This window comes from Anser anser (assembly GCF_964211835.1).
Source record: "Anser anser genome assembly, chromosome: 8".
Lineage (NCBI taxonomy): Eukaryota > Metazoa > Chordata > Aves > Anseriformes > Anatidae > Anser > Anser anser.
The window spans coordinates 14,385,092-14,397,910 of NC_139728.1; the positions used below are offsets into that span (position 1 = coordinate 14,385,092).

Here is a 12,819-nt window from a genome sequence, read left to right on the forward strand (position 1 = left end):
AATGGATATATTATTTATGGAGCACAGAGCATTCAGGCCTCTGAAGGGCTGCAGCAGTGGGCAACATAAAGTGCAGAATGCCTACGTATGTATCTAACATCTTGAAAGCAACTGGCCAAGACTTTCCTTAGGACTAGTTTTCTCCTTTTATGCACTCAGTCACACCGAATTTGAATAGAAATAATTAGCAATATCATTTAATGCTGCATTCCTGGTTCACAAATCCCTGAACTGGGAGGAAGGTGTTGAGGGAAGACCGGACTAAAGCCAAAAAAAACGGTTTCTATTCGTGCATTTTGAACATAACTCCTTGGTATAATTCAGTGCCAATTTTATGTAAGTATTGTGGCCCCCAGTTTTGCCATTTCTCAACTGGAGGAACATACCCATGGCAGATGACAAGTTTTCAGGAAAGCATTGAACATATCTGAGACGTGTGAACTCGCGGGGACACCTGAGACACATGGGTCTGAACAGGTCTGGAGTGCCAACATGCCACTCCATGTCCCCAGGCAGGATACCCACAGGCAGCACTCCAGGCATTTGGAGAGAGGACAAGTAAATGCTTACAGATGCTCTCCTTAGGTAGAGTAGACACAGCCAAGGCAGGTTAGAAGTGAATGTACTTTCTATACAAATGAAAAAATTTCTTTGCCCTTTATACAAGTCCAATGTGTTTTCCACAAATGTCTCTTATTCCAAACTGTTTTCTGAGTCTGATTTTTAAAAAATGCCTTACAACTTTATGAGAGTCAATATCAGTGTCAGAAATACAGTTTGAATACTACTTTTCAAGGTCTAATGGAAAAAAACACTAGTCCACAATAGTCCTCATTGATTTATTTCTTTAATAGTTATTTCCTTGTCTCTCCATATTTCACAGAACAAGAAACACAAAATAATGACGTGGTGGATTAACTGACACATCAAAAATATATATACGTTTTTTATTTTCCTGGTTATTTTTCTCCTCCATGAGCTCCTAGCATTGCAGCATGTTGCCAAAGAAATAAGAAAGAGGATTAGATATAATTCAGTTCACAGCTACTCTGATAAAAATCCAACAATTCAACAAAGGAATCTAACTTATTTCTGATACTTTGTCACTCCTCATCCACCTATTGCTGCCAAGAGCTACATTGCCAAAAGACTGATGGAAGATAAAAAAAAAAAACACAAAACTTCTGATCCAGAAAATACATGTCAGTGTGTTTGCACCATCTGTCATGCAGATTCAGACATGCCCAGCTGAAGATGGGCTGCTGTTGATCCATCTGCAAAACATGCCCCAGACCAATTGTTTGACTTATGGTGAATTTGGAAGGCTGTTCAGCAGAAAATATCTGAAAAGCAGCTTGATATTTTCTCCAATCCATCCAGTGTTTTCCTTTTTCTCTATTTTTACAAGTATTGATCCTCCATTCATATGTATTAGTTCATGACCAGCCCTGGTTCTGCATATAGTAGTGTCTTGCTAATCCTTTATGCAGAACCGAATGAAATGATGAATTGGACGGTTTTGTTTAAACTGTTTTTTCATATTTTCCTCCCATCAATTATTTTCCACAAAACCTTGTTTTGTCTTCCATCTGAATAGACTAATGCAATTTCACTTTATTTTGGTAGTGGATGTGGGGAAGGAAATGGGAAGGAAGAATTGAAAGTCTTCAATGTTTACGCTTATTAGAGAGACTTTTCAAACACCCCACTAATGAATTGCTTTAAATCATATTAAAAAGCAATTATACGCAATGACAAGCTACTTCCTTAGATGGGTTGCAGGTGTCACATCTGATGCACAGTGGAGAAACATACAGTACATGTCAGTTATTTCCCCTGTCCAGAGATTACCTTCAAACAAAGTGATCAGAAGTATCATTACTGTCACTGATCTCCCCTCTACATCTCTGGTTAATGGACATTGAAAATTTCCATTACTAGAAAGAAGACATTGATTAAAAAAAGCAAAAAAACAACAAGTAAAGACATTTAGAGGTCATTAAGTCATGCATTTTCAGACAGAGCTGCAAGGCTCAAGTGATTCCACTGGTGCCCAAGTTAAAAATAAAATAAAATAAAAATAAAAAGAGGTGCTCAAGTAATAGGCTAATAGCAAGTTAAATTGAAAATGTAGGCTCTATTCCTATATAAAGCTGCTCCAGCAACAGACTGACCTTACTGGATAATAACAGATTTTTATTATTATTATTATTTTTATTAGAATAAGGCACCAAATGGTAAAACCAAACAGTATTCATCATCATGTGCAAACCCAGAATTGGTGTATCTATAATACAAAAAGATAACATACCATATGTGCTCCAAAAATTAACTAAAATAAAATGTAGCTAATTCATTTTATTTTCATTTAAATGGTTTCATCCTTTAAGCTTTAATTTGCAGGCAGTGAAGGTGAAACTCAAGCTGCTAATCTTAATCGTTGTGTACATACAAAGATTTATGGTTAAGCAAGTTTTCATAGAAACACAGGTGATAATTTAAAAAAAAAAAAGATCCAATGAGTATAGCATTGACAAATATGTATAGGGAAATATTTTAGCTAGAACAAGGAACTGAATATCGTAAGTCCTTGTTTTTGCCATTTGTACTGTGTTTGCAACAGGGTTTGGGGAAAAATACAAACAAATCTGCTGAAGACCTGACAGTTACTTAATTCTGTAGTGGAACTGTGGCTTGCAAAGGTATAGATACTGGAGTGACAATAATTAATACAGAACTAGCCGTGAATAGAGTCAGAGTGAAAATTAGAGCAATGGAAAGAATTAGGTTTTCGAAGACTCTCCCAGAGTGCAGGAGTGAACCAGGCTCATATTCGGCAGCATCATTTCCCTCACCGCCCCTTGCCTGCTTGTCATCCCCCTGCTTGTGCCACCTTGCCAGGGCTGAGCTGCCAGAGTGCTGGAGAACCTGCAGCCCAGAGCACACGTGCGGGTGGAGCCCGAGGGCTGGAGTCTTGTTCATGGCTCATTTCTTCCTGCTCCAGTCCAGCAGAAGAGCAGCAGTGATTAAAGTTCTCAGTTGCTTGCTCGCGAACAGATTTCCCCTATGTGAGTCAGTTAGATCAGACACCGAACCTGAGATTGCAGAGACAGAGTGGGTTAGTTAGAGCAAATTAATGGGAGACACCTGGCCCTCCTCTACCTGCCTGCCTTTTCAAAAAGGAGTTAGATCACGCCTGCATGTTAGCAAGTTTCCTGGGGATTATATAAAGAGGCTATCAAATTGACCATCCCAGATAGGCAGGGAGAGGGACTTGCTGTTCTCCAGTTCCAATGAGCTGTGGTTAATGCAGCATCTGCCTTGTCTGTCTTCTGACTGCCCATGTATTAACGCACATCTCTGTGCTATTCCATGAGGCTCTCAAGCATATAATAAATAGAGTTCCAACTCACTGGAACCTCCTGCAACAGCTGATATTATAAGTTGTTTTGCTGTGACTGCTCATTTGGAAGTTCCTGGTCTTGGCAGGACGGCAGAAGTGCCCACAGTTGAAAACACATACTTTGGAAGGCAGCAGCATTCAAAGAAGCTCCTGCTAAATCTGCAGGCAGAACCAATGGCCTCAGGACTGGCATGCGCTGCCCACACGAACCCTTCTGGAAGAGATGTGCTGGAGGAGAGTCTCACATCCAAGTAAAAAGACTGGAAGACATAAGTACACACACAGGAAAAGGGTTATTTTTCTAGTAGTTTGCAATTTTCTGCCACTTGATAGTGTAAAAGAACAAGGGAAAGCTCTTTTATTTCCTCTACTCTTTACCACAGTCAGAGGTTGCCTTTCTTTTGTTTCCCATTAATTCAGAAAGCTTGTGGTAACATGTTTTCCATGAAATAAAGAAAGTTTATGGAGCTCGTTATCAGTATTCCTGAAGTAGACCGCTCTAACCTGAGCCAGAAGGAAGCTGTAAATGACATTGTTCCAACAGCAAGGCCATTTCTAGAGTTAATCCCTCAGGTTTTTTATCCATTATCCAGAAAAAAAAAAAGAAAAAAAAAAGAGAGAGAGAGAGGAGAGAGAGACTGATCTTATGCTGTATCTTCTGCTTAATGAAGAGACTAACATCTCATATCTTTCATATTTCAAGGAGCTCTAAAGAAAGGCTACTGTGTTAAAGATCTCTTAACCACTGTTTGCTGTGGCTGAAACTGGCCACTGGACTCAGAAGATACAGGAGGAGGAAGGTGAGACAGTCTGACAGACAGACAGACAGAGGATTCTCCCATCAGCTTTTTTTGTTAGGGCAACCAAAGCTACAAAACTGAGAAACACGCCCACCATAACAGGAAAAAATAAAAATAAAAGTATAAAAATTGTGCTAGTCTTCTTTTTTTTTTTTAGCTAGTTCAAACTTCGAGCATAGACAACATAATGTATGGATGTCAGATGAAACCTCTGGTGTATACCAAGTACAGGATTAGACAAAAGTATAGGCTCCTCAATATGAATGGATAGCATTGCCACCTCTTCTCTGACTGCATATTTTAAGGTAAAAGAAAGTGTTCTCATGGGGAAAAGCATGCCTGAAGCCTACACCCTATGGCCACTTCAGGGCTTTCCTCCCAGCACACTGATTGCCTTGGTATCTGCAATGAGGTTCATTCAGACTCTCAGAGTGAATCATACTGAAGCTCAGCACTAGGAATCGGGACCCTAAAAGCCAGGTCCTTCCATGCCTGACTTTTTGGTATCTAAATCCCTCACAGGCTTTAGAGCCCAGAGTTGAGGTTAAAAAGTCTGTTCCAACCAATAAGCCGCTGCCACGTGTCTCAGGAGGAAGAGAGATGGATATCTTCTCATATTGATCCCAAAGTTATTAAATACTGTAAAGATTATGTTTAGCACATACACATTTTGGAAAGTAGTCACGAACCTGATTGTGGGGTGATTACTCTCTGTAAAACTAACTCTTGCAATCACTGCTGGTGCTGTTTCTCTTCCTCTCTAGCAAGTTAAACAAATCTGCTCTCTATGCAGTTAAACAAATACAAATGGCAAGACTATTCCCCCCACACTATAATCTACCATCTTGTTTCCAGCATCCTATGAGAGTTAAAGTAAAAATCCATAAGAGTAAATTCAGTGCAAATAAACCAAAGCTAAAAATCCATAAAAGTAAGTGTGACACCCAGAAGCCAAATGCAGTTGGCAGGCAGAAATGGCTGTACTCTGTCATTTTAACAATCCAAGTCATTCACTCCAGATCCGTGCTCTGACAGGTAATCTCCTCTTTTACTCACTCCTCCTCTCCTCCAGAAAGAGACAATGAACAGAGCAGAAAACAGAGAGTTCCTGGCAATGTTCAACATTTTTTTTGTAATGCAATTAATGGAAATGTTCCTTCTGCAAAGAGTAACTAATGCTGGTAAAAATATACGGCTCTGCTTTTAAATGCCATATATGACAAAGTGCTTATTCAAGTGGTTCCTGCTGCGTTCACCACTTCATATGTGTCTGGATCAGTGCACAGTATTGTGTGGCTGAGCTATGGTTTCCAGAGCTATTTATTTTGGGATCTAGCATGCGCAATAAGTGTGTGCACAGCAAGAGCTGCCATTTCCCCAACGAGTGAGAAAACCTCCAGGTAGCTTTTGATTCTTATGTGTGATCACAGTAAAATTCATCTGGGATCCAGTGTTTGTATTTGACAAATTTCCTCATATCAACAATCTTTGCATTGCAAATACAATATATGTGTAGATACATCAAAGATCAAAGCTTCTGAAGCAGAGGCTTAAATTTGAGACCTGCTATATTTTTCTACCTCAGGCCTTTTAACAAGGGCTCAGAGAATATGGTCAGGGGCTCCTTGCACAGTTTAAAGGAAAGTGAACATCACTGAAGCCATTGTAAAGTCTGTTATCTCCTTCTCAACCAGGGCTATCATCACCTAAAAGCTTTTCAAGCTAAAATAAAAGTAGCTTGGAAGAAGTTGCGAGATTGCTGTGAAAAAGCAGCTTGAAAATAGATTCTAGCTGAAAGAAAAATCTCTCCTGGGAAACTTTCATCTGCTGATCTCAAACAAATCCAGAGAGTTTGCTTTCAGTGCCTGCTGAGATCTTAAAGGCATTGCAGGTGCTAATGATCTCTGTCACACAAATATGCTGATGTTGCAAAATAAACCAGGACCAGTCCCCCACTTCCATCTTTTCAGCAGCAGCAAAGACGACAGGTGAGGACAGCCCCTCACTACAACTAAATCCCAGTGGCAGGTGCCCAAGTGGGGAGGTGTCTTTTCATAACCCCCTCCTCCTGCCACCAGTCTCACAGTGTTTGACGGCTTACCAACCCCAAATTCCTATTTACTGCCATAAAACTCAGCTAAGCCAAGCCCAGTGCTCCCCTCTAATCTTTCTACCCTGGGGCTGCTTTTTGGGAGCTGTGTTTCCTTCTCTTCACACACTGTGGTCAAATTATCCCTTCCCATATAGCCCATTAACCCCCACCTGTCAGCCTCATCTCAGGCTCCTTCACTGGCTGCTACTCCTTGTCTCCTCCAAACCCAACCACGCCAAACCAGCTGCTGCTCCATCTTCTCTCCGTGCTTCTGCTGGCCACCAGCTTGTGTCTCTGCTAACCACCGATCTCAGCAGTGTCCGATTGTCTGGATCTCCTCTTAAAAACTTCAGGTGTATCTTGAAGGCTGAAAAAAAAAAAAAAAAAAGAGGTACTGACTTCATTTGTTAGAAACCTGCATGGATGGGGGGCCTGAAATGATACATAGGAAGCCTTTTGCAAGTAACTACCAGCAGCACTCACAATGGAGAGTGTTTCCACATTAAGATCACAAAGTTAAAACAACATCACAGCCATCGCACTTGGAGCAGTGCAGAGGTAAAAAGCCAGACAGGCCCATACTTTTTGCCCATTTGCTCCTCTTCCCTGTTCTTCAGCCCTGCTGTATATCGAATGGCACTGAGCTGAGTTTTACTGGAGGAAAACTGGGGCTTCTCAAGGAGCTCATGTCGGAGCAAAAGCCACCAAGCTCTGAAAAAGCACAGAAATTTGAGCAAGAAAAGCACTTACTTCTCAAGCAATTTATTTCCCTGTCCCTTCAACATTACCTTATTTCATGTGTGTTTGACACCTCCTTTTCCTCTGCAGAAGGTGCAAAAAGTGTCAGGGCAGAAAAAAAAGGAAAGAAACAATTTGTTCTAACTTAGAGCCTGTAAGTGTCACTTACTGCATGGAAAATAATTGAAACAGGACTGTGTTAGAAATGTGGATGTGGAATTCATTGCTTGGCTACAAGTTCATATGTCATTGCTGCCATGCATACGGTGCCCTTTTGCCGCTTCAGGTCACGTATCACTTCTGCACTCATTCGTACAGCAGATTTTTTTTAATATTCTCTTTACAAACAAGACTCTGCAAAATGTGAAAGCAAAATGACTGTGATTCAATTCTTCTTACTGATCATTTTTGCCATGTAAAAACCTATATGTGGCTTAATTACTAATAAAATAAATAAATAAATAAATAAATACAATTAGTTACCCACACAGAGGACTGTTTCATTCCAGTAGATCTGTGAAAATATGTTTATATTTTGGTTTCTTATATAAATCAAAATGTAAAAAATTAATTATTCTGAATTGGTACCTAAGGGATGTTTCATGTTTCTGCCACTCAGTGGAAAGGCTGAAATAAAACTCGAGCACAATCTGTTTGGGGTTGAAAAAAATGTTTTATTCCCACCATTTTAAATTGGCATTTGTGAAGGGACTGAACTTGTGACAGCCTGTGAGAATAAACCTGGCAACATTATGGTTTTTGTCAATACATGTGAAATCAATAACACAACTATGTTGCTTCATCAGGCACAACACCATCAGCTTTACAACAGATCTTCCAAGTTCAGCCTCCAAATAAGCTGAGATTCATTAATTAGCCCCAAAGTCAATGTAAGATCACACACAGGCACTACAGATTGAAGAGTAAAGTCATGCAACTCCCTCCAGCAATAAAAGGTCTGCCAATCAAACCTATGTGAACAAATCATATGAACCTATGTGTGTTGCTTTTTGTTGCTGTTGTTGTTGTTTTTCTTGGACAAGGGTTGTTGTCCCTTCCTTCAGACAATCTGCTTTCACACCACTGCTCTGGCAGCTATCCATCAAAGAAAAAACACATCTCTTGCCGCTACCCAAGACCCAGAGGCTGCTGCAGCCCAGCCAGTAAGGCAGAACAAATGCAGTTATTTCCCAAAGGACTCTCATCCCTGCAACCTGTGTGGATAAGGGTGGGTAATTTCAACCATGGGCTCCCACGGGAATGGCAGAGCCCAGTAAGCCTGATTACTTACTGCTGTAAAGGCTGTTTCTTTAACTCCCTGAAACAAAGCCTTCCCTTGAATGGGTTCTTTTCCCTTGAGAAAGGGTCAAGGATGACACCTACGGCAGCTATTGCTCATGTTGCTGGGTGCTCTGCAGGCACTTGAACAAAGAGCATGGCAAACAAAGAGTTACAAAGTGCTTGCACGTGAAGTGTTGGAGGACTAACATGTTCAGCAGAAATTTGTCCAGCACATTGTCCGTAGTAATCTGCAAAAAAATATTAAGGAGGTTCTGCAGTGTTATCAGTGTTCGTGTATAGATAGGCTTAAAGAGAAAAGATACTTTAAAAATATTCTCCCTCCCTCCTTCCCTCCCCAACCCCTTTTTAACTTTTCAACCTGAAAAGGAAAAAATATTTCTTAACAAAAGTCAAAATTTCATGTGGGAGGGAGATTATTCCCATAGGACATATCTGTTAATTAAAGACCACCTCAGAAAATCTAACAGTTTTGACCACCAATTTCTTAACAGTATCTAATGGTCTCTGACCATGAAATGACTGTCGTGGGATGGCTGCAAGTGCAGAGGGATGAGAGTTTGAAGGGTGGTCCCTTCCCTCTTCACTGCATAAAAGGGAAAAATTGATACTGAGAATGATTGCATTGTCTCTCGTTTTCTGTCTGTTTGCTTTTGTTGTGTGTACACACAAACCAAAACCTGACGAAAGGGTCTCAGAAGTCTTTGGACAGCAAGTGAACCAACATGGCATCTCACAGGCTTTCCAATGAGCTCAGGAGGCCAAGGCTTGCTGCACAACCTCCTTACTGACTATCTTTCCCCAGTTCCACGGTGGCAGCATCACCCCAAGCTGCAGGAGCCCTGGCTGTACGGTGCAGCCTGCCAAGTGCTGGGTCCTGCTCCAGATCCACCGTGATCCTATGAGATTCACCAGATCCTACGAGATCTTCCATGGAGCAGGAGGAGACATCACTATGGACATTTCTCAACCTTGTTTTATTGTTTACTTTAGGTTTACTTTAGGATTTTTTTTTTCTTTTTCTTTTTCTTCCACTTCCCTCCCCCAACCCCCCCCCCACCCCGCAAGTCTTTCTTTTTGGAGTGATTTAGAAGTATTTATAATGACTTCACACAAAGTCGGGGGCCAAATTTCATTTATCTTTGAGATATAAAAAGAGGTTGTTTACTCTTTCACTTGAATCAAATATGCACAGTTTCTATAGCAACTCGAACATTTCATACCTCTAACTGTTGCACAGACAGAAAGTGTTTAACCCTTTGAAGTGCACAGATCTGAATTTTTCAGAATCAATACCAAAATAATTGCCCTTCATGACATTGTCAGACTGCATCTCTCAGCAAAGGATGGGACACATTTTTTGTTTTATTTTGTGAAAAATAACCTGCCTAAGTATGCAATTTATTAACTCATCTGAACAAGAAAAGCAAAGAGCCATGACTAATGGCTGAATTCAGGTAGTGACTGAATTTATGACTAGTGTGGTGCATCAGTGAAAAAGAATGTTTCAGCATTGAGAGTTTCCTGTGATAAGCCTCTAAATATAAGAATTTCATGTTTATGTGTGGGATTCTTAGCAATAGATATAAAACCCATCAGGATAACTTCATTTTTAGAATACCTTGATATAACAAAAATCCCAGGTTTGATACTGAAATATGTGGAAAGGCTGACCTCGCACTTTATTCATCCTTTACCAAGTATTTATCTTATGATAACATCTTCATAAAACAGCACTCCTTTCTTATTTCTCCTACCTTCATCTGCATAACCCCATTCTTCCAAAGCAGGATCAGAAGCACTGCATGGCAAATTCCATTTCCCTCTGGTTAAACCTTTCCTTATATCCCCAGCTGGGTAGTATAGGTGTAAGTAACTTTCAAAAAGATATTGAAATTTTCTTACCTTTTAGGATAGTTGTGTTTTGGATTTAAATGCTGTGATTAAACAAATGGCTCAAATGTGCAGTATCATACAATATGTAGTGATGAGAAATTCAAGGCCAATCAATCTGAGACTTATGATGCCGTCTTCATAGTCAGAATTACCTGCTCTAGAAATCAAACTCGTTACTATCCTTGATTTAAAACTGAAGGTCTGATGAAGTGGGAAATTTGCAATGTTTCTGTATTTACAGCTTTATGATTTCAAGAGCAAGGGTTTCCATCTACTCAGATTTCATTACTTTGCATGAATTGGGAATATTTTTTTGTGAGGCATTAGTAGAAAAACGCTTCAGTAAGAGCATGAAGTGAAAAAAGAATAAAGAAAATCATTAAAAAAAAAAGAGCTAAATCATGCTTATTTATATATATAAGATAATAGCAAGAGTGAGTCATGAAGAGTCCCTTTGTTTCTGAGCTAAGCTAAATGTGTGTGTAGATATACTTGAAAATAGTTTCTCCCATAAAAGATGTGTGTTTCACAGGATATTTTGTACAAAACATATTTTTTTAAAAATATTAATATCTTGTCACTCATGTTGTATTTTTATTATTATTATTATTTTTAATTGTGTCCAGATCTAGGACTCAGAAAAGTTGTTGAAGTTACTAATAGTCCAATTCAATGCATGGCTAATACGTGAGATGCCAGAAAAGAAAGCATCAGTAAAAACCTATGCGGATTATAAATGTTATGTCCACTTCTTCTGCTATGTTCATAATACATCTACAGTTAGCACCACAAGTTGTTGATCTATGTAGTTGGCATCTAGACAAGTTCTCAGCAAAGCAAACTCAAAACGGTCCTCAGCACAGATTTACCAGGGACTCGTGGCACAGGCAAGAGACTATGCAGTCATATCATCAGTCTTGTTCAAGATACAATCCTGTTGATTAGTCTCTAGTAGTCATTGGTTTAAAGCTAAACAAATAGGGATGGGTCCAGCTGGCAGGCTCCACTTTTGCTTCTGTCAGTCACATGCCCATACCCCAGTACCTGCCCTACTCAGGTCCAGGAGAGTATGTTGCTCCCTTCCCACATCAACGGGCACATTTCGGAGACTGATCAAATCATAATCTGAAGGAGAAAATAATAATAATAAAAATGATAACAACAACAACAAAAACAGAACAATATATTTCCTGCGAAGAAAACAACATTATGATGAAAGTGAATGGGTTTTGGTTCAGCCTGTCCCAACTCTTTAGTCACAGTTTGAAGCTTCTAGTGTACGCCGTTGTGCAGAGGGAGAAAATGCTGCAGAAACCACCAAGGACACGGCTTCTCTTACACTGATTTATAACAGGAGTTATGAAAGGACTAAGGCAGCTTATGGATCTTTTCTATGAGGTTTGCAGAGGTTTCCATGAGATTTTTTTCTATAGGTGTGTAGATGGCCAGAAGCCATAATATTGATTGACCTAGTTTTCCCTTGTGTAAAACAAGCCATATGCTGTACCTCAATAATTTCAGCTTAATTTCAGTTACTGTTCTACTAAGCAAAATATAATTTTCTCAAAGCTAGACATATTTGGGGACATATGATTTGGGGAAATGATTTGCTTCCTTCAAAATTATTGGAAAAAAATCTTCATTGATAGGGTCAAGGAAGAAAAAAAAAAAAAAAGAAATGGTGACAGTACGCTCGATAGGAGCTTTGTGATCTGCCCTTTCAGCTCAGTTGTGTCATTTCTTACTCTTTATGCTCATAACTGGACTGATTTCAAATATATGTATGTATATTTTACATGGTAACTGTGATGTTTTAAATACCTTATATTTCAGAAATAAAGTAACAAAGACAATGAGAACAGACATTCAATACACAAAAAGCAAGCACTCCATGTTACAACATCCTGAATATATGTTCACATCATGAATATACCGCCAGAGCAAAATTTTGATTATTAAATGGCAGAGAAATCTCCCACTGAGAATCACAGCACCAGTTGTCAGGTATTCCTGAGGCTTTCGTTTCCAGCATTCAGGCTGAGAAAGAGTTGAAACATATAAATTACACTTAGCAGACCCAGCAGAAGGGTTCAGCACATCAGTGAGTGACCCTTCAGATTGCAATGCAGAGTTTGTGGCCAAGCACTGCCGTGAATGTGAGGATTCAATCAACGTGCAGAACAGAATGATTCTAGATTCTGATTGCACCAGGCAGGGGTCATGATGAGAAACAGTGGTTGTTCACCCAGGAGAAATTTGAGAAAAGCATCCTGTCCACACAACATATCTGAAGCCATCTTATTAGCATTCACGGGAAAGCTTACAGGGAAAAGGGGAGAAAATGAAAGTAAAATGAATGTATAAGTAGCTGCAAAGCCCAACAATGTATGCTTTCTTATGGAGTAAAAGTGAAGCTGCATGTGGGTGCAGAGGTATTCATGCAGCATCCTTCACTTTCCTTGCCAGCAAAGAAATCAATGTGAGACAAATAAGGTGTCAGAGATTTAAATAAAGAAGATATTACTACCAGGCATCCTTAAAAACTAACTAACTAAATAGATAAATAAACAAATAAATAAATGAAAAGCAAT

At 39.6% G+C, this 12,819-nt stretch overlaps 1 long non-coding RNA gene across 2 annotated transcripts in view; it reads right to left on the reverse strand.

The window, feature by feature from the left end:
* Window positions 1–682: 682 nt before the first annotated feature.
* Window positions 683–12,819, reverse strand: part of LOC310903491 — a 58,419-nt gene continuing 46,282 nt past the window's right edge. Inside the window, exons 4-5 of one of the 2 annotated variants that reach the window (XR_014587588.1) lie at window positions 6,466–6,662; window positions 683–3,663 (exon numbers count right to left, since the gene is read on the reverse strand). This is a non-coding gene — a long non-coding RNA (uncharacterized lncRNA). Of the gene's footprint in view, window positions 3,664–5,809; window positions 6,663–12,819 lie in introns of those variants that run through there. The other variant, XR_014587589.1, reaches the window with a different exon arrangement.